Source organism: Podarcis liolepis, assembly GCF_965112155.1.
Source record: "Podarcis liolepis genome assembly, chromosome: Z".
NCBI lineage: Eukaryota > Metazoa > Chordata > Lepidosauria > Squamata > Lacertidae > Podarcis > Podarcis liolepis.
In genome coordinates, this window is record NC_139570.1 from 26,902,555 (window position 1) to 26,926,960 (window position 24,406).

Consider the following 24,406-nt stretch of genomic DNA (forward strand, 5'->3'; position numbering starts at 1 on the left):
GGACTAGCCGCCTGAGAAACAGTTTCTATCCAAATGCAATTCTGGTTTTAAATGCAGTATAAGGAGTCTCTATGGTATATTATATTTTAAAATGGGGTTTCAGAGTTTTTAGGGGTTTTTGAATGTCTTATGTAGATTTTTCAATTTTATTGTTCTGTATGGGACAATGACAATAAAGATATCATATTGTATCGTATCGTAAAACATTTATCATGCTGCCTCTTTTATTGCCTTTTCTTTAAACTAAGGAGTCCCAGAAGCTGCTACAGTGCCTTTCCTAATACGGAAGTTCCTCATGGAGGACATTTTGCTATAAGATTTCAAGGACTGGTGTCTATTCTCTCCCCAAAAGCTGATAAAGTAACAGATGGAGAGGAAGCACTGGGTAGAGAAGCAGGCTTAACAAGAGGAAAATCTGTAAGTGCATCACACTCAGCAATTACTTTTGATCCTGTCTGTCATATTCCCTCCTACTCACGTGTCACTCATGTCACTACCCTGGCTTACAAATTCAAATGCTGCAGGCAAAACGGCACCCAGGACTTACCAGCTGTGGCTTCAGCATTAGACACACCAGTCTACGGTCAGAGAAAGCATTGCTCATACACAGTTGGATCACTTGGGGAAAACATTAGCCTAATGTGCAGGGTTGTTTTTTTTTAAAAAAGGGGGGGACTATTATTACACTGATTACAGAACTGAAATATTCCTGGTTTTCTTTTGCAGATTTTTTCCCATATACTGTTTGAGGTAGAAACCTACTAAAGTAAAAAGGTTGGATGGTTAAGTCCAGTCAAAGGTGACTATAGAGTGCGGTACTCCTCTCGCTTTCAGGCCAAGGGAGCAGGCATTTGTCCACAGACAGCTTTCTGCGTCATGTGGCCAGCATGCTTAAACTGCTTCTGGCACAATGCGGCACCGAGACGGAAGTCAGAGTGCACCACTGCCACAGTGGTACCTATTTATCTACTTGCACTGGTATAATAATAATAATAATAATAATAATAATAATAATAACAACAACAACAATAATAATAATAATAATAATAATTTATTTGTACCCCGCCCATGTGGCTGGGTTTCCCCAGCCACTCTGGGCGGCTTCCAACAAAGATGAAAAATACACTAAAATGGCACATATTAAAAACTTCCCTGAGCCTTCAGATGTCTTCTGAATGTCAGGTAGTTGTTTATCGCTTTGACATCTGCTTTTGAACTGCTAGGATGGCAAGAACTGGGACAGAGCAATAGGAGCTCACTACCGTCCCGTGGATTTGAACTGCTGACTTTCCAACTGGCAAGCCCAAGAGGTTCAGTGGTTTAGACCACGGCGCCACCCATGTCCCGGGTTACCTTAAAACTACTAAAGACTATGGCCCCTTATTCACAGTAGGATGTAGTAGTAGGCAGTTGTGATCTGAAGGGGAAAAGCTGAGAGAAATTATTTCTCCAAATTCTCCTCTAAATAATTTGAAGTCAAATTAATACCCTCTGTGTATTTTCTGAATATCACACAAATATTTGTTAACTGCCTTTGGTAGCTCATAACCACTCATTCAAAGTACATTTAGTTTACCGTACTTTACCTCTGACTGAGCTATAATTCCCAAATGGAAACTACAGTTCCCAGAAGTTTTCAACATTCAGCTTCATTGGATGTCCATGAGTTCTAGTGTTATGAGAGAGGGAGAAAAACTTTTCCCTACCCACTTTCTCCATGCCATGCATAGTTACATACACTTCTATCATGGCACCTCTTACTCACATTTTCTCTCAACTAAAATGTCCCAAACCCACCAACCTTTCTTCACAAGGGAATCGTTTCACCCTCTTGATCATTTTGGTTGTGCTTTTCCAAACCATTACATCTACAATTTACGTTTTTGGATGAGGCAACCAGAACTGCACACAGTATTCCAAACGTGGTTGCATCTTAACAGCAATTTGAAATCAGTAGTTTTATTTCCAGTTCCTTTCCTAATGATCCCTAGAATGGAATTTGCTTTTTTCACAATGGCTGGGCACTGAGCCGACACCTTCATTGAACTATCCTTTATGACTCTAAGGTTTGTAGCCTAACATGCATCACTTTACATTTCTGCCCCATCCTTGGTCCTGGAATCCACCCTTTCTTCCATTGGTCAGGACTCTGGGTCCAGAGCCGGACTGAGGCAACTGCCGCAGGTGGCAGAATATAAGAGGACAAGTGGCATATTCCAGGTTCCAGCAAGATATCATAGACCTTGTGAGAACCCAGAAACCACTGCCAAACAACCCAGGTAAGTTAGGATTCTGTGAGGGAGGCAGTGGGAGAGGGTGGCCTGAGCCAGTGAAATGGGACCTGCCACTGTCTGGGTCAATGGTACTGCCTCCGAGATTCTCTGCATCTGTAGATCAGGGCATCTTTACTATCATTAATCCTGGCACTAATCTTACTTTTGCCCTCTGCATGATGTCAGTGTTCCACATTCACTGCCTGATTCCACTACTTTGCCCCTCTTGAGCTTTGACATTGCGACTAAATCATCTGACCTCATAAAAGAGGGGGCAATTGCCACAATAGGAAGGAGGGAGATTGAATGAATAAATAAATAAATAAATAACCGCACACCCCAAGCTGATTTCTTTTGAAGGGTTGTAAAATTGCCAGTGACAGCAACACTATTGTATGATTTTGCATGCTGGTTAATGCTTATAATTTTAGCAAAGCATTTCAATAGTACTACATGATTAGGAAAATGATGTGCTATGCAGGCTTGCATTCATAATGTTGAACAGGGACTGGGGGGAAGTGAATGAGGATGCTGCTGGCATCATTCTGTTGCTGCTCTTCCTGCATTTGTTTCTGTTTGTGTGTGTGTGTGTGTTTTCATGTAAGAAGGGCACAAAGAATCTTTGACTGTGTAATTACAGCAAACAAAAACATGGTATAATTGAGAGTCTTTGTCTCATTTAGGTTAGGGTCAATTCCAGAGAGAGAGAGAGAGAGAGAGAGAGAGAGAGAGAGAGAGAGGTGTTTGTCAATACAAGTCCCTCACACCCCCAGCAGATTTTGATAGTACACATGTCCAGACCCCAGACTAGGGATAAATCAGTCAGCCTCCATATGCTCCATACATTGTCCATGCATTGGTAACCTCATGGTTGGATTACTGCAATTTGTTCTACGTGGGGCTGCTCTTGGGGTTGTTGTGGAGGCTGCAGCTGGTACAAAATGCAACGGCTAGGTTGTTTGTGAGAGCAAACTACCCATCAGCATATAAGCATATAACATGCTACTTGTGGGATTGCACTGGCTGCCAATCCACTATTGGTCCAAGTTCAAGCTGCTGGTACTTATATAATGGTCTCTACAGCTCAGGGCCTGGTTTCTCTCTGTCTCTCTGACACACACACACACACACACACACACACACACGTGTAAACATAACACATAGGTACTAAAGGAGCAACCATTCATAGACATACAAGTACAACATGATATTAAAGAAGCCAAGGGAAGAAAAGATGGTGGTTGCCAGTCATGACTGGAAGAACACAGGATAACCTATCCAGTGGGAAGCATGGACCAGATTACTTTAGAGACCTGTTTCCTTATACCGTAGAGTTGGAAGGGACCCCAAGGAACATCTAGTCCAACTCCCTGCAATTCAAGAATCTTAACTAAAGCATCAATGATGGATGGCCATGTGCCCCACTTTGTGTGTACATTTCATGGACCAAAACTACATTGCAAAATCCAAAAAAGTACATAATACAATCTGGAGTTGTGTTGTAATGAACAATCAAGTTTTGGTTCTAAACTGCAATCATATGTTTGCAACCATTCAGTTGAGTCAGTCAGTTGTGAAAAGCGGGCTGAACAAATTCCTCCTTTACCCCACCTTCAGACTCAGCTCATTCCACTTGCTGAAGATCATTCTAGCTATATTGAGTTGAAATCTGGAGATACATCAGAAACATTCACTGGAACCACCAGAAAGTTCACTGTTAATTCAGTACAATTTATCTGTGTCTCTTGTAAGGGGGACATGTCAAACTCAAATAATCTTTGCATGAGTGATTCTGTCAGTCAGGCTATTCTTCCAGACTTAGTTCACCAGAAAAGGCATCACAAAGCTGGAAGTGAATGGACTGACAGAGTGCAAAAGCATGCATGTTTGATCAAAAATAATCCACAGAGTACAGTAAGAACATAACATGAGAGGAGCCTGCAGGATCAGGCTAAAGGACCATCTATCAGAATGGCCAGATATACAGTGGTACCTCTGGTTACGAACTTAATTCGTTCCAGAGGTCCGTTCTTAAGCTGAAACTGTTCTTATCCTGAGGCGCGCTTTCGGTAATGGATTTCCGTTCGCATCCTGGGGCAAAGTTTGCAACCAGGAGCAGCTACTTCCAGGTTAGCAGAGCTTGTAACCTGAAGCATTCGTAACCAGAGGTACCACTGTATGTCCATGTAATGGTGACATCCACAAGCATACCACCTCCATTCAGAAACATACTCCCAGGAAAGTGGGTATGCACAGGACAGCAGTCCGAGTTTGGAGAACCTGTAACCTTGTAATAATAATAATAATAATAATTTTATTATTTATACCCTGCCCATCTGGCTGGGTTTCCCCAGCCACTCTGGGCAGCATATAGCACATAAAAATGGTAAAACATTAGACATTAAAATTTTCACGATAAAGGAGTGCCTTCAGATGTCTTCTAAAAGTCATATAGTTGTTTATTTCTTTGACATCTGATGGGAGGGCATTCCACAGCGCGGGCGCCACTACTGAGAAGGCCCTCTGCCTGGTTCCCCGCAACCTCACTTCTTGCAGTAAGGGAACTGCCAGAAGGCCCTTGGAGCTGGACCTCAGGGTCCAGGCTGAACAGTGTCTGGGCTGTTATTAAAACAGCAGCAACAGCTTTCTGGTAGTAAAGAGCTGTTTGATGGTAGAATAGACTCACTTGGAAGGTGGTAGACTCTCCTTCATTGGAGGTTTTTAAGCAGAGGTTGGATGGCCATCTGTCCTGGATGCTTTAGTTGAGATTCCTGCACTGCAGGGGGTTGGACTAGGTGACCTTAAGGGTATGAGATAACCAGCCTTGTATAATCAAAATGCTTAAGGCTAATGAACCCAAGACAAGGTCAATGCCATAGAGTAAGCTACCCTGCCAGGCTTAGCTAGGTCACACACCCTCCCCCTTGGAGGAAGGAAGTCAAGTCCATTCTTGTGCTTCTGTACCAAATTATTTAGGAACGTTCAGCACTTTGGACTACCTGTGTTTTCCAACTGCTGTTTGGAAAAACACATGAATCTGACCTTTGAGGAGTTCATAAGTAAACCATTTTTAACTTATCAAATGTATGGTCTTTTACTATGCCTGGGGAAGAGGGTACTTTGGAAGGAACTTAGAAGGGGATATCTTTTAATGAAAAAGAGGCATAGTGCCATAGCACCATAATACTTGTTGTTGTTATTGATGATGATGCTACTGCTGCTGGTGCTATAGCACTACAACACTATGCAATACAGGACTGCAATAATGCTAAGTTTTTTATGAAAAAAATTCCGATCACTACCATTTTATCAGTGTGCCTAATGTCAGTGATCAGAAAGGGTGCTTATTATAATAATAGCGTTATGAGTTTGTGGGGTGCCTGGACACCCCCTTCTAGTTCCTAAACTACCCCTTCTAATTCATAGGTGCCAGATAATGGATTTAGCATGTTAAAATTAACCCAGACACAAAGATGGATCCAGGAGTAGCTCCAAAGTACAAAGTTCTATTGTTGCAAGTACTTGGGGTGCGGGGCTGAAGGAAGAAAGATGACTGCCTTTCACTGTTTGCAAAGTCAGTGAGACTTTACTGAACGCTGATGGTTTCTGGAAGGCAAAACATGCACAAATGAGACCTCTTATTATGCATATACTAAATAAAAAAAGACTTGCAAAGGCAACATTGTTGTTTTTTCCCCAGCCACTCCCCAAAATGGTCTTCATAGGCCCAAATTCTGCCTTTGCTCTTCAAAGCATGTTGGCCGTTTTTATCAGTCTGCTTTACCACCACCTTCTCACTTCTGTACCTGTCTCTCTGACCATCATCAAGCATCTGTGAATAAGCTAAAGTCTTTGTAGTTCAGCTCTGCACATCACCAGAATGCTTGACCTCAATCTTAAAGCCCAAAGGAATGTGTCAGCTGGAGTCTGACTTCTCATTAAATTACTAATAAGTTCTACCTTCTGAATAAAGCTTCCATTCCTCTGCATGCTTGTTTTGCATGTTTAAGGGAATTTGCTACTGCAATTGGGGGAGGGGATTAAATTTAGGTTAAATAATGTGGTTCCCTCATTTTCAAATCTCCATCTCAGAACTCTGGCAGCCTTCCTCAAATATGCCATGCCTTTGATGAATCCCCTTATGAATCATGCTTGCATGAATGAACATTATCTATCTGTGCAATGCCTTGTATTTTAAAATGTATCACAGTATCTCATCTTTTTAACACTTTCATACCAAAAGTTCTTCACACTCACAATAAATATATCACAATTACTGCTTTTACAGCCTTATATTACCCAGGGAACTTGCTGGTACTCTTTACATATCCTGTGTAGGGATGCGGATGGCACTGTGGTCTTAACCACTGAGCCTCTTGGGCTTGCTGATCAGAAGGTTGGCAGTTTGAACCCACACGACAGGGTGAGCTCCCATTGCTCTGTCCCAGTTCTTGCCAAAATAGCAGTTCAAAAGCATACCAGTGCAAGCAGATATAGAGTTACCATTGCGGCAGGAAGGTAAATAGCGTTTCCGTTTACTCTGGTTTCTGTCACAGTGTTCCGTTGCACCAGAAGAGGTTTAGTCATGCTGGCCACATGCTAGCCACATGACTCTGAAAGCTGTCTGCAGACAAACACTGGCTCCCATGGCCTGAAAGCGAGAGGAGTGCCCCAGCCCATAGTCATTTTTGACTGGACTTATCCGTCCAGGGGTCCTTTACCTTTACCTTACATTTCCTGTATTTGTTATTCTTGCTCGCTGGATCATCACCTTGTGAGCGAAGCCGTTGGGAATCTCGTACTCCCAGAAGGGTCACCCAAGGCGGTAAGGTCAAAGGGAAAGAGCTAGACAAAGAATGATCCAAGAAGTCCTCAATGGCAAAACAGGCGGATGATAACAAGTGATATGTTACAACGGCTGTGAAGGCGGATGAAGGCTGCAGCAGATAAGAATCTACTGGTCGTCGTGGCTGCTCATGCCATCGGAACAGAGCCTTACTGTGAAGACTGTGCGTTGGCCAGTGTGCACTGATCTACAAAAATAAAACAAATTCATACACAGGCTTCTTCCAAAAACCCATCCCAAACCCAAATCCCAAAAGTCCCATGGCAATCAGCAAATGGTAACGGGGGCAGGATCATGAAATCTGGAAGCGCCTAGCACATGGGCAGTGAATACAGATTCAGTTGTTCTGACTCAAGAAATGAGGCAGCTGAGAAGCTCGACAGCTGTATCCATGACTGAGCAGCCCTTTTTAGGATCCACTCCACTCACCCCGAAAAGGGGGAGGGGCTAGAAAAGGTGCCCTAAACAAAGTCTGCCTCCCTTTTTCTCTGACTTGATTACTGTGCCCAGTGGGGTCACCACCCAGTGGTCGTAAAAGACAACTGAACTTTGGAACATGGAATATACAGACTTTGTTAGATAACACAGATAACGAGTGTCCTGAACGCAGAACTGCCATCATTGGAAGAGAGCTGCGACGTTTTAACATTGATATGTCTATCTGAACAAGAACATCGAATACATGGGGTAGGCTTCGCTATCAAAAACGATCTTGTGAAGCTCCTGTGAGAAGTCCCTACCGGCATTAATGAGCGACTTTCAACCCTTCAAATAAAACTCACCAAAAACCAACAGGCTACTATTCTCAGTGCTTATACACCAACACTGGATGCCGATGAAGACATTACAGGGAAAAAATACTCTCAGCTGGATACCGTCCTATCAGAGACGCCTAAAGAAGATAAAATTATCCTCCTGGATGATTTTAATGCAAGAGTTGGGTGAGATTTTGATCTGTGGCCTGGAACTACTGGGAAAGAAGGAATTAGTAACAGTAACTAGAACGGAATCTTACTTTTGATGATATGTGCAGCGCACAACCTTGTTATTACCAACACACTCTTTCAACAGAAAAATAAATTAAAAACTTCATGGAGGCATCCTCGGTCAAACCACTGGCACCTCTTAGACTATGTTATTGTCCGTGCTAAAGATTACCGTGATGTGCTCCTTACCAGAGCTATGGCGAGTGCCGACGACTGCTGGACACATCACTGGCTAATATGCTCCATGATGGCTATCAAGATTATACCTCAACACAGGCTTCAAAGAAGGAAACCAAGGTGCAAAATGAACACTCAAGCCCTTCAAGATCCCATTAAGTTGGATTGCTTCCAAACAGCTCTTAAGGACCATCTGCTTTCAGAATTCCCTGATAACATCAAGGAACACTGGACCAAGCTAAAAACATCCATTATTGCAGCCTGTGAACAAACTATTGGATACCAAACCAAGAAACACCAGGACTGGTTTGATGAGAATGACAGTGAGATTGAATGCATGATTGACAAGGAAAGGAAGGCCTTTCAGATCTGGCAAAGAGACAGAAACTGTGCCATTAGGAAAAAAACCTTTGCCAACTCTAAGGCTGAGGTTCAAAGAAGAACCAGAGAAGTAAAAAGCACCTGGTGGATAAAAAAAGCTCAAGAGATTGAGCACTTAGCACTTATGACACTCATAATGCACAGAGTTTCTTTAAAGTCACAAAGACTATCTATGAGCCAATAAATCATGGCGTATGCCCTCTATGCTCAGCAGACAGTACCACACTTCTAAAAGATAAAGAAGCTATTGCACTGCGCTGGAAAGAATATTACCAACATCTCCTTAACCGCAACTCCCCTGTAGCTGCTGAGATCTTCTCACAAATTCCACAAAAAACAAGTTAGAGATGAGCTTGCAGTATCTCCAAATCTGGGAGAGTTGTGTACAGCTATTCACCAAATGAAAAACAACAAAGTCAGTGGACCAGATGGGATACCTGCCAAAGTCTTCAAAGTGGTTGGAATTGAACTTACACAACAACTTCACAAACTCATTGAAAAAATCTGGGAAAGAGAAGAGATCCCAGCAGACTTCAGGAATGCCAAAATTATCAATGTCTTTTAAAAAAGGTGACAGAAAATTATCAATGTCTTTAAAAAAAGGTGACAGAAGGGTGACAGATTGCAGAAAACTATCAAGGCATCTCTCTATTAGCTGCGCCCGGCAAAATTCTTGCAAGGATCTTAGCAAACCGTCTCTTAACAATATCAGAGGTGACCCTTCCTGAATCCCAAAATGGTTTCCAGCCTTCTAGGGGGACAGTGGACATGATTTTCACCACTCGACAACTTCAGGAAAAATGCAGAGAGCAAAACCAGCCCCTGTATGTGGCGTTTATTGACCTGACTAAGACTTTCGACACTGTAAATCGTAATGCCCTGTGGACTGTCCTTCTGAAAATTGGCTGCCCAGATAAATTTGTGAACATCATTTGGCTCCTCCATGATAATATGACAGCAACAACTGCAGATAACAATGGCTCTCAAAGTGAACCATTCACAGTGGGATCAGGTATTAAACAGGGTTGTGTTATTGCCCCAACTCTATTCATTATTTTCATTGCCATAATCCTACACTTTGTCAAAGGGAAACTCCCCACCGGAGTAGAAATCATATATCGAACAAATGGAAAGCTCTTTAATCTGAGCAGGCTGAAAGCAAAGAGTAAGGTTACCGTAACAAAAAGCTTGGCCTATGGCTCAACATCCAAAAAACCCAAGTGCTGCACCAACAAGTACAAAAAACTCCTCTGCAGCACCACAAATCCAACTCAACGGTGTAACATTGGAAATTTTTGATCACTTCTCCTACCTGGCAGTTATCTTTCCACAAGGGCTGACATTGATGCCAAAATCCAGCATCGCCTGAGCTCTGCGAGTGCGGCTTTCTCCCAGTTGGAGTTCAGAGTGTTTGAGGACCAGGACATTCTCAGGGAAACCAAAATGCTTGTTTACAAAGCTATTGTACTACCAACCTTACTATATGTTTGTGAAACATGGACCACTTATAAATGCCATCTCCAGCTCCTCGAAAGATTCCATCAACAGTGTTTCCAAAAAAATTTACACATCACTTGGGAAGACAGGTGAACTAATACCAGTGTACTGGAAGAAGCAAAGATCACCAGTGTTGAAGCAATGATTCTTCAACGTCAACTTCGTTGGACTGGTCATGTTGTGCGGATGCCTGATGATCATCTTCCAAAGCAACTACTCTATTCCGAACTTAAAAATGGAAAGCTTAATGCTGGTGGTCAACAAAAGAGGTTTAAAGACTGTCTCAAAGCAATTTTTTAAAAATGTAGTATAAACACCAACAATTGGGAAACACTTGCCTGCGAGTGCTCCAATTGGAGAACAGCCTTTACCAAAGGTGTCATGGGCTTTGAAGACACTCGAACTCAGGACACAAGGGAAGAAACATCCTAAGAGGAAGGCACGCTTGGCAAGTCCACACTGAGATCAACTCCTGCCTGGAAACCAATGTCCCCACTATGGAAAGACATGTGGATCCAGAATTGGCCTCCACAGTCACTTCTGGATTTATTGTTAAAACGTGTTTATGGAAGACAATCTTACTCGGCTACGAGTGATCACCAAAGAAGAAGAAGTATTTGTTATTAACTTCTCAGGGTGAAATCTTAACAGACTAAAAGAAAATCAGAAAGTGGAACAAATCCTATTCAATGTACAGTGGTACCTCTGGTTACGAACTTAATTCGTTCTGGAGGTCCATTCTCAACCCAAAACCATTCTTAACCTGAGGCGTGCTTTCACTAATGGGGCCTCCTCCTGCCGCCGGTGCGCGATTTCTGTTCTCATCCTGGAGCTAGGTTCTCAACCCGAGGTACTGCTTCCAGGTTAGCGGAGTATGTAAGCCGAAGTGTTTGTAACCCAAAGTGTTTATAACCCGAGGTACCACTGTACAGTGGTGCCTCACAAGACGAAATTAATTCGTTCCACGAGTTTTTTCGTCTAGCGAATTTTTTGTCTTGCGAATCACGAATTCCCATAGGAATGCATTGAAAATCAATTAATGCGTTCCTATGGTAAAAAAAAGTCCAAACAAAGCCAAATTTGGTACAACAAGAGTTTATTAAGTGCTCTTTAAAGTCACACATACTGTAAAGAGCATTTCAAAAACTGAAGGAACAATAATTTAAGTTTCTAAACATGACAGAAAAACATTTAAAAATCAACAAAGTGTACAGTACATTTTCTAAGACTCTGGGGGACCACTCGAAGAAGGTTCCTCTTCCACTCTTTGCTTCTTGCTGAAGAACCTGTCCATGGTCTGCTGCTTCATCCGCCTTTTCAGCACCTCCCTGAAAGGTGACATGACCCTCGTATGAAAAGTGTTCACAAGGTCATGTGCCACGTGCTTGTCAGGGTGGTGCCGCTGTGCAAAAGCCTGCACATCCTTCCACTTCTGGCAAATGTCCCTCAGTTCTTTGGAGGACAGCCGTTCCTCAGTTGCTTCCTCCTCTTCCAGCGAGGCCTGCTCCTGCGCAGCCTCTGCCTGCAGTTCGACCAGCTCCTGGGTAGTCAGCTCGCGGTCGTGCTCCTCCACCAGCTCGCTGATGTCCTCCTCTGTGACCTCCAGGCCCATGGTCCTCCCCAAGGCAACAATGTCCTCCACCACAGTTGACTCTGGTGCATCAGAGTCACTTGGTGCCACACAGTCCGGCCACAGGCTGCGCCAAGCGCAATTCAAATTTCTCTGGCTGATCCCGTTCCAGGCCGTGGTGATCATCTTCAAGCAGGTGACGATGTCGAAGTGGTCCTTCCAGAATTCCCGCAGGGTGATGGTGGTGCAATCAGCCACCTCGAAGCATCACCTGAAAAGCTCCTTGGTGTAGAGTTTTTTGAAATTGGCGATGAGCTGCTGATCCATCGGCTGGAGCAGTGGTGTGGTGTTAGGCAGCAGGAACATGATGCTGATGAAGCTGAACTCCTCCAACAAGTCCTCCACAAGGCCTTTAGGATGAGCAGGAGTATTGTCCATCAGAAGCAAAGCCTTCAGCGGCAGGTCGTTGTCCAGCAGGTACTGTTTGACAGCAGGGCCAAAAGCATGATTGACCCAGTCCACAAACAGCACACGTGTGACCCAAGCCTTACTGTTGGATTGCCACATGACACTCAGCCGCTCCTTGTTGACCTTGTGTTTCTTGAAGGCCCGTGGGTTCTCCGAGTGGTACACCAGCAGGGGCTTGATCTTCAGGTCGCTGCTTGCGTTGGCACAGAAGAGCAGGGTCAGACGGTCCTTCATGGGCTTGTGGCCAGGCAACTTGGCCTCCTCCTGTGTGATGAAAGTCCTTTTGGGCATCCTCTTCCAAAACAGCCTGGTCTTGTCGCAGTTGAAGACCTGCTGTGGAACGTAGCCCTCCGTCTTCACAACCTCCAGGAACTCCGCTGCAAAGTCTTCAGCCGCAGAAACATCAGAACTGGCAGCCTCTCCATGCCAGAAAAAAACACACAAGCTTCCAGATTCTTGCAAACCCCTCCCCAACTGTTCCCCCAGCCACCCAGCACACAGAAATTCAAATCCAGAATTTTTTTTAAAAAACAGCAGAGAAGAAGAAGAAGAAGAAGAAGAAGAAGAAGAAGAAGAAGAAGAAGAAGAGTTTGGATTTGATATCCCGCCTTTCACTCCCCTTCAGGAGTCTCAAAGCAGCTAACAATCTCCTTTCCCTTCCTCCCCCACAACAAGCACTCTGTGAGGTGAGTGGGGCTGAGAGACTTCAAAGAAGTGTGACTGGCCCAAGGTCACCCAGCAGCTGCATGTGGAGGAGCAGAGACGTGAACCCGGTTACCCAGATTACGTGACTACCGCTCTTAACCACTACACCACACTGGCTCTCACCACACTGGCTCTCAGAGTGGCCCAATGGTCACAGAAAATCATAAAAATGCAGAAAAAAACACACAAGCTTCCAGATTCTTGCAAACCCCTCCCCAACTGTTCCCCCAGCCACCTAGCACACAGAAATTCAAATCCAGATTTTTTAAAAAAAACAGCAGAGTGGCCCAATGGTCACAGAAAATCATAAAAATGCAGAAAAAAACACACAAGCTTCCAGATTCTTGTAAACCCCTCCCCAACTGTTCCCCCAGCCACCCACCACACAGAAATTCAAATCCAGATTTTTTTAAAAAAAACAGCAGAGTGGCCCAATGGTCACAGAAAATCATAAAAATGCAGGAAAAACAACACATGCTTCCAGATTCTTGCAAACCCCTCTCCAACTGTTCCCCCAGCCACCTAGCACACAGAAATTCAAATCCAGAATTTTTTTAAAAAAACAGCAGAGTGGCCCAATGGTCACAGAAAATCATAAAAATGCAGAAAAAACACACAAGCTTCCAGATTCTTGCAAACCCCTCCCCAACTGTTCCCCCAGCCACCTAGCACACAGAAATTCAAATCCAGATTTTTTAAAAAAATTCTTTCGTCTAGCGAGTTTTTTTGTCTTGCGAGGCATTCGTCTTGCGGGGCACCACTGTATAGTGGAGGAGACCATGCCTTGTGATGGAGTCCTTAATAAAGTTTCTCCTGAGTATATGGCGGGCCCACAACTTACACTCACTATCCTTACGTGACTACAGCTTACCATGGGTGGAGGAAAGTAATAAATAAACGAAGAGTAGGGAAGACCTACTGCAGAAAGAGCTTTTAAAGCTCTCCACCTTACAAGGCTCTGAGAACCCTCAGGTTAGTGATGGGCCCAGAGTACATGATGTATAACCATGATTTGTCCACAACATGCAAAAATATGTCCCCATATCCCTTTTTAAATTGTTTAATCTTTCCTTCTCAGATACATAAAAACAAAGGGCTGGAACTACCTCCAGGCTATACCACCTGAGGTTTTTAGAAGAGAAAGAAAAGGCAAATGAGCTAGCTGAGGAGCTAAATGGCGGCATAAGTATCTGTCTCCAATCACCACAAGATAATAAACACTTTGAGTGTTTTCAAAAAGAGATTCAACAAGGGAGTTGCTATTGTCTGCAGGGACACCATCTCCTTTATCAGGAAGCCTCTTGACCTTGAGATAGTCTTAGAGTGTCTTTCACTGGTGTTGGGCCAGAAGACAGATCAGTGATGCTACTGGTCTATTGATCACTCTGTTGCATCTCTAACCAGGCTGACCAAGGTAGTCTCTGGGATATTGTTGGAGGACCATAAAATGATAATCTTGAGTGACTTCCATCTCCATGTGGAGGCTGCTGATGGGCCAGCTCAAGACTTCATGACCTCCATGACAACCACAGGTCTCTCTCACATTACCATCAGTCCAACACAGGAGGCAGGGCACACTCTGGATGTGATCTTTGCCCAAAGTGATATGAGGGATTTACTGAAGATAGAAGGAGTACAATGGCCAAACCATTATCTGGTTAAGTTTCGACTAACAATGGCAGTGCCGCTCTGAAGGGAGGTATGGCCTGCCCTGGGAGACTGATGTCATCTGATATGTCCCTGAATGTCCTGAGGGATTTTCTCGTTGCACTGGTGATCCTGTTGAAGCCCTTGCCGTGGAATAGCGAGATGAAACAGACATGATCATTCCTGCCCTGGGCATCCTTGCCGGTGTTTTGGAGCCTGAGAGGCTCTTTGGTACTTTGAGGTGCTCCAGACTATGAAGCAGGCTGGGTGAGAACTGGAGTGCAGGTGGTGCAAGTCTCATTCTGAAGCCTACGGAAAACTGCTAAGAACACATAGTTGTGCCTACAGTGTGGGCAGTGAAAAAAGCTCATTTTGTAGCTCACATTGCATCCTTTAGAAGCCAGCCATTAGAGTTATCTCTGATGATGTGGGGGTTATTGTTATATATTCAGTGGTCTGTGTTTGCCTGAGCTTGAGTCTGGACTAAGGATTCTGAGCCCCCGTGTTCTAATTCAATACATAATATCCAATCACAGAACATTTCAGGATTTGGGCCACTGCCATTGGTTTTTAAACTCTAAGTTATGATCTGCAGCTTGGGAGTTTAGACAGCCAATCACACTGAGAGTGGGAGTGGCCCAGGCCTTCAGAAATGTACATAAGCAGTTGCTTTGCTGTTATTGTCCAGTTCTGTTAGCTCAATAAAGGTTCTTGCTGTTATCACTGTGTCTAGCTTTGTGGGAACCCACCTACACTTCAGTCACTGACTCCCATTGTTGGGGAGGGACTTCTGGAGATCCTGAAGACCCACTACAGCCTGTAACTTTGCAATACAGATGTGTGTTCCATGAATTCACTGCTGCACTCAGAGAAGCTGGAATCAAATATAGATGGGGTTACCTCTTCAAACTGCTGATAACACATGAAGGAATAACTAAAGCTGCAGTCACCCACCTTGAAGCAAAATAAAAACAAAGATGGACCAGTTACAGCTTCAGCCAAAAGGAGATAAATACACAGAGGAGCAGAAGACAGCGGAGAAGACACTGATCCTGAAGAGGGAAGAAGGCGTGGGGGGGGGGAGGAAAAAAAGGAGAAAAGAACAAAACTAAGAAAATGGCTGCAAAAACAGCAGCAACAGCAGCAACAGCAGCCTTTGATGGATTCTGTCCTGCTTGAAAACCAGAACAGGCAGTGTGGTTAATGGTTTTAAGGCCCCTCTAATCAACCTTCTTAGAGGCATGTGTCACGACTGCTCCCTGTCACTGTTGTTATTTGCAGTGGTGATAAAGGTGCCAGGCAATTGACTGTGAGAAGATTCTTCTATTAAAGGCATCATCTGATGCCTTTGCATATGATACTTCTAATGCTACAGAACCCAAAAGAAGCTCATTCTTTCTAGTCAACCAGCTGAATGCTTTCCACCGAGTCACAAATTACTCAATCCAGAATTCTCTTTTCTAATGCAGAAGCAGCAGAAAATGGATTTTATCTACCATATTTACTCAAGACTAACGTGCCATCGAATCTAATGCGCAACTCAATTTTCAGAACCTTGAAACCAAAAAAAGCATTTGCTGGCAAATGTAAATGTGCCATCACATCTAATGAACACCTTAATTTTTCCAATGTAATTTGGCCAAAAAAGATGAGCATTAGATTCGAGTAAATACGGTATTTCATTTGGCTGGGGGGGGGGGGAGCCCGGCTTATACCCCACCCATCTGACTGGGTTGCCCCAGCCACTTGGGGTGGCTTTCAACATAATATAAAAATACAATGAAATATCAACCATTAAACCATTAAAAACTATACAGGGCTGCCTTTAGATGTCTTTAGAAAGTTGTGTAGTTGTTTATCTGTTTACAAAGTTGTGAATGTTTTGGACCACTGTTTCTGACACCATTTCCAAGATCACTAAAAACTTCATACCCTCCAACATTTATCCAAGGAAAATAGAGACGCCCCATTCCATAATGATAATTTTACTATTTTCTCCAATGAAAATGGCGGCATCCTACGGAAAAGTGGGACATTTCGGGATCAAATCAGAAACCCAGACAGCTTCTCTAAATCAGAGATGTCCCTGGAAAATAGGGACACTTGGAGGGCCTGCAACTTATCTCTAGCACTAGTCCTACTTTCACTAAATAAAAACCCAGATTTCAATACCTGGCATAGACTCATTTTCCCCCTGATGACAGCCACCTGCTGGCACGTTTTTGGAAATCCGAGGCTGAACAGCCACTAGAAATATGGTAAAGCAATGAGTGGGTTGTGGTTATCTCTGAACACCTCAATAGACACAGAAGGATGATAAAAGGTATTGCAAAGAGAAACACTTTGGATGAAACCTGGTTTTTCTTTTTCTCATATGTAAGGGATGGAAATAAAAATTCTCTCACTGACAACCCAAACCCATCAGTGCAGGAGCTATATTAACTACTAATGTGCTTAAGAGTGTATCTGAAATGGCTTCTGGTGCGATCGCCATGGCGTTTGGCAGCTTTCCCATAGCACCGGACTCCAGTCATGCAATTTATTAGGAATAATATGGGGGTAATTATCCCTGGCAACCCCCCAGGGCAGGGGGGACTTCTCATCTGCTGCTCACTACAATGGAATGCAGGGGCAGGGATGCTGGGTGTTTAGCACTGCACAAATTGGAAACTCTCCATTGCTGGCACCATGAGAGAGAGTATTCCTGTTCCTTAAAAAATATTTGAATTCGGACCCTGAAACAGGCGTGCTATGGAAAGAAGTGTTAAGGTTCTGATCTGGAAAGGATTTTCGTCATTTTGCTACGATTTATGTGAGGTGAGCATCTGTTTCTTTTCTATACTTATTACTTCATGACTTGGCAAGCCTCACTAAGAAAGATTTAATTAACTAAACGGAATGCAAGAGGAACTGTACAAAAACTTGAGAATTTGATGCTTTATGGTGTGGCCCTCTGTGGAGGGCTCTAATTGGAACTGGCAAGATATGAAAGGACTTTGTACAAAAACATGAGTAGATATACTTTCGGCTTGGAACGATAAAATGGCGTAAATGGTGATGCATTAGAAAAAGAAAGGGCCTCTCTACAGGGGTTGAACACAACCGATGGATTACAACTGGGGAATATTTCACATAAGAAACTACATTTGCTTGCATGGATTCTTGTCGTATATGGATTAATATCAAAGTGAAGGTGAATCTTTGATCTTTGCAAGCTTCCCCTAGGGCCCGGGGGGAGCAAAGCTTGGATTTTAGAGGAACCAAACAATTACTAACTGTGAAATATACCTTATGGCATTGCCCCCTATGGAAGACCCTTATTCGGATTTGAAAAACACCAGTTCATTAAAAGATTTGAAGGATTGTTGTATTTTAAATTTTGATAGATAAAGGAAAGCTGGAAGACAGCTCAGAGTCCTGGAAGATAAGATCATGGAATGAAAAGGGACCTCTGAGGGGGACTGCACCAAAAACATCTGATGAAAACAACAGGAAGAATAAATAAAATTCCTCTTGCATGCTAATATACATATGGATTTGTTAAATACAATTGAAAGTCGCATACCAGTGACTGTTATGATAAGATAAAGGATAAGATCGGATATTGGATTTATGATACTTTATGATTATGAGATTTTCTCCTGACCAGCCAGAACACGGGAAGTCCCTTTAAATTATATACCGTATTTTTTGCACCATAACACTCACTTTTTTCCTCCTAGAAAGTAAGGGGAAATGTCTGTGCGTGTTATGGAGGGAATGCCTACGGGTGGCATGCCTACGGATTTTCCTCCTCTAAAAACTATGTGCGTGTTATGGTCGGGTGCGTGTTATAGAGCGAAAAATACGGTAATTTGGAATGTATAATTGGCTTTATTATTTGTATTATGTGTGGCAAGATTTGATTTGTTATTAATTGGAGTGTTATTTTTTAAAAAAAACAAAGAGTGTGTCTGAAATAATATTGCACGGTTAATGTAATGCACCCAGTGGTAATTGTATCATGCATTTAGACTCAGTTCTTATTGTTGCAGTTTTGTTATATTGGAAAATAGTGGTGGTGGAGAGAAAAAAAGGCAAATAAGGGGTGGAGCATGATAAAGGGAAATAAATGCATGGTTTAGAGAAAGTGGATAGTTTTTCTTCCATAAATCTCGAACTTTGAGCCATTTCACAAAGCTGAATGTTGGAAGAACCAGGACAAAACGAAAGTACTTCACCACATAACACACATATTTAAACTAAGGAATTCATAGTTGGGAATGGCCACCAACATGGATAGCTTTAAAAGAGGATTAGGTAAATTCATGGAGGATGAGGCTATCAATGGCTACTAGCCATGGCGGTTACGTTCTACCTCTACTATTGGAAACCAGTGAATACCAGTTGCTAGGAATCACACACGGGGAGAGTACTGTTGCACTCAAGCCAGCCTCAGGGCTTTCCATAGACATCTGGTTGGCCACTGTGAGAAAAGGAAGCTGGAGTAAATGGGTCTGTGGCCTGATCCAGTAGAACTCTTTTAATGTTCTTGTGAATATGTGCCGTCCTGAAATAATAAAGTATTCTATGCATGCTTTGAGTGCAATCCTAGAAGGGCACCCCAGAGGACATAGGATTTTGAAGTCTGTGGGCAGAGAGAGTAGTCCACCATCTGAAGCCCCCTCCCAACAAGTGTAGGAGCCACTGTTGCCCCTCCACTGTTCTTGCCTCAATGATGGGGAGGGCAAATGGGATATCCCAGGGGCAGATCAGGGTGGATTTTTAAAAAAGGTGTCTTGTCCGTGTTCTAAGCTTAAATATTCCCCTGGATGAGATGAACTCTAAATGTGGCCCATGTGTTAAAGCAGAAAAACAAAACAAAAAACCAAGCCCTTGGTTTTTATGGTTCCTGTGACTTATTTACCACATCAGAAAGGATGTCAGCAGACTCAGGAAAAGCTCTGTCAGTGAAGCCAGCTATTCCCAGGGTCATCCAGCGATTTGACTCAGACCAAATCGAAAATGGAGCTGCAGGAGGAAAATAATCTTTTTCAGACATGGCTTTAAAGGGGAAGGGAGGTTTGAGCAGGCTCTTACGTGTGCCCTTCCTCAATGGCAAACACCAGGAATTCAAAGCAGAGATTAGCTTTCGAAAAGGATTGAAACGAATCCCTGTGGAATAAATTAAATGCCTCACCCTTGAAGAGTGATTATGTTCCTTTCATTGGAGAAAGAGGCTCTTTCACCATAAGAAAAAAGAAAAAAGAAAGGGGGGGGGAGAGAGCACTGCTGTCAGACCTTTGCAGCTCAACTTACTGCCTTTTGACAGTTTTTACCATGAGTTGTTTGGCATATTTCTGGGGATGCTTATTTGAAGGGGGGTGTTAATATGTGAGCTTTTATCCCCTTCTATTAGAATTGATTTGTTGTTTTCCTTCTGTCCCAAATGTATCACAAGTTGTGCATGTTGCCTGTATCAATGATAGCGAACCTGTGGCCCCTCCAGGAGTTGTTAGACTACAGCTCCCATCATCCCTGACCATCAGCCGCGCTGTTATTTTTGTGACTGGACAACATTTGGATTAAGAAGCACATAAATTGCTTTCAGAAAACCAAATAATTTAAATCTTAGCTTCTGAAAATGTCAGATGTTAATGCTAATGCTACTAATAATAGCAAGTACCTGGCAATCATTTTTAATGCTTTCTATGCAATTTTACACAAATGTTACTTACCAAGCAAAACTAAATAATATTAATTTAACCAAAATATCTTTGAATTCCCAAGTCACATTATACCTTTTTAGCACCCTTCATTTTTGAAAGTTGATTCAGCTCACTCTACACTAGATCACCAAGGGTCTACTTAGGAGGAAGGGTCTACTCAGAAGATCCGGCAGCAAACAATGATCCAGAGCAGGGGTCGGCAACCTTTTTCAGCCGTGGGCTGGTCCACTGTCCCTCAGACCATGTGGTGGGCTGGACTATATTTTGAAAAAAAATATGAATGAATTCCTATGCCCCACAAATAACCCAGAGATGCATTTTAAATAAAAGGACACATTCTACTCATGTAAAAACACGCTGATTCCCGGACCGTCCACAGGCTGGATTGAGAAGGCAATTGGGCCGCATCCGGACACCGGGCCTTAGGTTGCCTACCCCTGATCCAGAGACTACCTGGAAGAGGCTGAGCTGGCAATGACCAGATAAGACTCCTTAGGACCTTTGAAGGATTAACAGTTTCCATCTCCTCTGTTCCAGACTACACATTGTGTTGTACATGGATGCCCTGCAAAGCTCCATACCATCCACCTTCCAAAATGTGAGATTGCTTTGCCTTCAGACCATGCAGAAGTTACATTTGTCCCTGGAGTGGGAAATGTGAAGAGCATTTCTAAGAGTATGCTCTGCAGCACTGAGTATCTGAAGCCATCTCCACATACAAACAGCTAGGATCACAGGACAAGAAAAGGATTCTACACGTTGAATATAGTTTCATTGCAAACTCTTAACACCGTATATTTTGAAAAATTCAGCACTGAGGTCAAGGCAAGCAAAGTCCTAGTTTGAGAATGGACTGAAATTTCCTGAAAATATTCAAATGTAGATGCAGCACACATCTGATAAGAATAACCTCTTTGGAAGTACCTTTTATTTCTTGGAATCCAAAATTAAACATTCTAAAGCTCTCTTTTTCAGGAATAAAGGATAATTAGCAACAATGTAAGAACATGCAATTAAAGCCCAATGGGTTATAATTTATGTCTTACCCTCTGATGTGAAACAATTAGTATAGCATTAAAATGGTTTAAGCATTAACTGCTTAAGGGGCAGAGTTAACTCTCTCAGCATCTGAATGAAAGCCATTGTATGGTTGCCCTTTTAAATGCCTCTGCCTTCCCCTTCACTTCTATAGCACAGAGTAGACTAAACCATGAAGGATTAGGGTGAGAACAAAATCTACTACATTGTTGAAGAACTTTCTTGCTGCTCACAGATATCCACATCCCATGCCCTGAGTGGCACTGCCAGGTTTTCTGAGTGCCTCAGCAGGGACTTGCCGAAATCCAAAACTTCCACGCAGGTGCATGAGCAGTGTTCCAGTGTTATAAGGGTTTTTTTTGGGGGGGGGTCAGTCTGGATGGTGTCCATGCATCCCTTCCAAACCTGTGGTCCTGTGTAGATGAGGGTAGAATCTCTAAGAGGAAACCAGTTATTGTGTTAATGGAATATGCACTATATACAATATACTCAGGGTAAAGAGGTAAATCTTCAGCATTCTCTGAAAGTGGGGAGTTCCATTGCTTAAGGGATGCCACAGAGAAAATGTTTTCCTGGGTTTCTACCTGCCTCCCAGACTTTGAGAGTGGAGGAACTAACAAGAGGGCCCCCTCTGCTGATCTCAGCACCTGAGAGGGTCTATAGCACTGGTGGCGAACCTTTTAGAGACCAAGTGCTGAAACTGCAACCCAAAACCCATTTATTTATCACAAAGTACCAACATGGCAATTTAACCTGAATACTGAGGTTTTAGTTTAGAAAAAGACAACTCATACATTAGGGTTAATGTAACCCGTTCCATTGATATATAATTTTATGGTATAACTCAGTGCTTTTTTTCTTTAAAAAATGTTTAGGAATACTCTCATTTTGACTCAAGAAAATCACCATCGGGGGAAATAAATACAGTGAATTTCTTCTCCCGTTAAATTCACAAAATGTTTAGGGTATGCATCTCCCTGCGTCCCCACAGAAAAAAAGCACGGGTATTACTCCAAAAAAAGTAGTTATGAGCCATCAAACCTTGGAAATACACTTTTTCCAGAAGATTCTACAATTTTGGCCACTGATGTACTAAGAGCTTTTGAGTGGGGGGGATTGCCCAGAGTTGTTCAGCTGTTGGGGGGGGGCGATTTCCCAAAGTTGTTAAGCTTTTTGGGGGGGTTGCTGAAAATTGCTCACCAGCCGCACAGATGCTTACAATCGCACAAGTTGCGGAAGACACCAGTCATCTCTACACTCGCTGCCAAAAGCCGCAAATCAACCGCCCAATTGCCACAATGGCAGCTAATTGAAAACAGCCCTTGACACAGCCACCAATCACCTGCACTATCGCCACAGAGAATCTCTTGCTCGATCTTTTAGGAGCCCCAAGGAAACGGAGAATGCCGTCCGCCTAGACCAGGGGCGGCGCTCCTCCCTCCCAGCCCAGATCAGGAGGTGTGGCGAGCGAGTTGCACGTGTGTCCCTTTGTGTGCGCGCTCTCTCTCTCTCACCCAGATACCCATGCCAGCTGGTTGGTGGGTGCGCAACTCCCCCCGACGATGCTGTGGGCAGCGCACACTCTAGGGAGCGTTTCCCGCATGCAGCGGCATGGGGGGGAAGCGGCCGGCCACTTTGCCAACCCCCAGTAACAGCCCTGCTTTGGCGATGGCGTGTGTGCCCACAGAGAGGGCTCTGAGTTCGCCACCACTGGTCTATAGGGAAGGAAGCAGACTTTCAGCTTAGAGAATCATATGGAAGAAGAACTGAGTCAAGGCAGGCATTTCTAAGGGTGCATATACTCCCTCCACCCTTGGACTTAAGGCTGAACGGAAGCTGGCAGAAGGGGGCTGGCATCTCTCCAGTCTAACTGCCAACTCCCAAAGGATATGGATGTGCACCTGTGTGATACTCTTTGCTGCCAACATTCACCATGATGACAGAGCACATCTGCAGTCCTTTATCCCTGTGGAGTTTTGTTTAGGTATGGAGTGTGGCCTTGTTCTCTTTTTTAAATGACAACAAAACCTGGTCTTTTTTTCAAACAGTTGTAGTCTCTACAGTTTACAAGACTCACAACCCATCTTAGCTCTTTTCCCCTTCCACTTCAGCATGCCTGCATGTAGGACTCCTGTTTTGCTAATAGGGGGAGTAATATCAAGATCCAGAAAGCTCTAGTGAGTAAATTGTACAAACAGTTGCTACTCAACTGAATGAATTTTTAGGTTTTTTAAAAAAGGGAAGGGAGAAGAATCTACATCAGCAGTCACCAGCATGACAATTGTTGGTGTAATGTTGTCCTCACGTCTTCCCCTGGTGCCCATGAAGCTACTAAGTCCCCACCACCTCCATGTTCCCGCTGTGCTCCAAAAGCTTCAGGCAGCTATCACTGAAGCCTGGAGAGTGAGAGGTGCGCACTGACCCCTCTCGCTCTCCAGGCTTCAGTGAAAGCAACGCAAAGCCTCTGGAGCGCGGAGGGAGCGCTCCCTCTGCACTTCGGAGGCTTCGCGTTGCTATCGCTGAACCCAAGGAGCCTGCATTCGCTCCATAGGACGCACACACATTTCCCCTTAATTTTTGGAGGTGAAAAAGTGCGTCCTATAGAGCGAAAAATACGGTGATCATCATCATCATCATCCAGGGTGATTTACAGAACTGAAAATATATAACAAATATAAAATATGCAAAGCTTAAAGCCAAACAATAAAGCAACAATGAATCTAAATAATTCTAAAAGCACATGCCCAATAACATTTAACAAAATCAAAAATAGCAGAATATAGAATTATCCAAAAAGAAATAGAAATTAATGGTCAGTAAAACCAACACACACCATTTTAATATGTTACTTTGCAACAAAGTGGTAAATTCTAAAGCACAGGCACTCTTCATAGCAGTCCCCATAGCAGTGCCCCTTCTGATGAGTGTGGGGAGGGGGCTATTGGTTTGTAGGCATTTTTTTCTGGTTTTATTATGATTTTTGTGTTTTTATCTTGTACTTTTATGTTGTGATCTGCCCTGAAATCTACGGCATAAGGGCGGGACACAAATAAAATAAATAAATAAAGAAGTAAGTAAGTAAGTAAGTAAGTAAGTTTGTTGGCCAGTGT

The 24,406-nt window shown here is 43.3% G+C and overlaps 1 long non-coding RNA gene across 1 annotated transcript in view; it reads right to left on the minus strand.

Annotated features, from left to right (window-relative positions):
- The window catches only part of LOC310698342, a 55,830-nt gene that overhangs the window by 18,288 nt on the left and 13,136 nt on the right, over window positions 1–24,406 (minus strand). The window lies entirely within an intron of this gene.